A 1,527-nucleotide genomic window follows, 5' to 3' on the forward strand; every position below is an offset into this window, starting at 1 on the left:
TAGTTTATCATAGCAATCTTATAAATCACAGTTTTCATAGTAAAGAATCACTGGATATAGACATGGAATCTAAAACTAATGGTGTTTACAATCATTCTACAATTAACAGCATCCTGCTGTGTAAATTATGGAACTAGGCCAATGAATCAAAGTTTAACCAACACACCAATATTTCAGAAAATGTTCAGTTCTAGGTATATGTGATCAAATGAATTTGCTGTAAACATTTGGCTTGTAATATATTTATATATCATGAAAAAATCGCTACTCCAGCATATGTACCTTTAACTGTACTCATCTCTCCAAGCAAAAAGGTCATATAAATAAACATTAAACAAGACCTGTGCACTTTTTTTTTTTTATAGTTTTATATGCAAGATAAACCCTTGTACTATTTATATTATATTACTCAGAAAAAGAGCTTTTTTGCAAATAATTCAGAGCCTAAAAAAACTTTATGTCTAAAAAGTGTAATATATTTTGTATTATATATGTAATAAAAATACAAACAAAACCTATATAACACATCAATTTTTCTAAGATAAAAACGACAAACGACGGCGCTGCGAGAAAGAAAATGGAATTAGCAATGATACTTACAAAACTATTGCAATCTTTCTTATTTTTAGTGGCATTAAGGCCCCAAAAGGTAGGAATGAAATGAATTTCCTGACGATGGGATCTATGCTATCTTCATTTCAATCAGAGGGCACTGTGAGGTCAAGGGCTCTTCTTCAGGATGCTCTCTAATTCCAGCACTGCGCAGCCAGTTTAGGATTTTTTTTTTGTGACCATGCAAGTCTCAGATGAAAAAAAAAAATATCCAAAAACAAACAAAAATGTAAAAAATAAAATAGAGGAGGAAGTACAATTGACCCGGCGGTGTTATCTAGCAGCTATTTATTGCAAAGTTCATGCCTAAATGATTCTCATGCAGAGAACAGGTGACCAGCATGCTTAGTGGTGGGCAAGGCACTTCCTAATGCCCCATCCTCGCATTGGTCGATGTGTGCCTGTGGGTTCTTTAATGTATTCATGTCTGAAAAGTGAATTTGATATGACACATGATAATCTATGAAAATGTTAATCAATACAAATAGTTTAAGCTGTCATCAAATGCACTTCTTTAGTCAATACTCATATCGCTGCAAACAATGTCACTGTCACCGAGGTTTAATTTGCACAGCACTTAAATATTGGACTCTGTGCATCGATGCACTCCTCTTCAAATACTGTAGGTAAACACATTTTCTCCCTATTTAAGGCTGGAGCACTCAGCATGCATTTAGCTGAGTCGAATTCTCCCGTTTGAATAACTTGATAGGTCCACTGGAGGGCAAAATTAATACTTAATTGAATCTCACAGTCATCAAAATAATCAATACTTTTTTATTATTTATTCTTTACAGTCTGTTGACTGTTTCAAACCTCTGAGGGGATGGTGGAAAGGATTCATGGCTTTGAAACACTGTCATTTAACAAGGTAATTTTCAGTGGAGCATTAGGGGTTGTGAAACATATAATAAA

Source organism: Xenopus tropicalis, chromosome 6, assembly GCF_000004195.4.
Source record: "Xenopus tropicalis strain Nigerian chromosome 6, UCB_Xtro_10.0, whole genome shotgun sequence".
In the NCBI taxonomy this organism is placed as follows: domain Eukaryota; kingdom Metazoa; phylum Chordata; class Amphibia; order Anura; family Pipidae; genus Xenopus; species Xenopus tropicalis.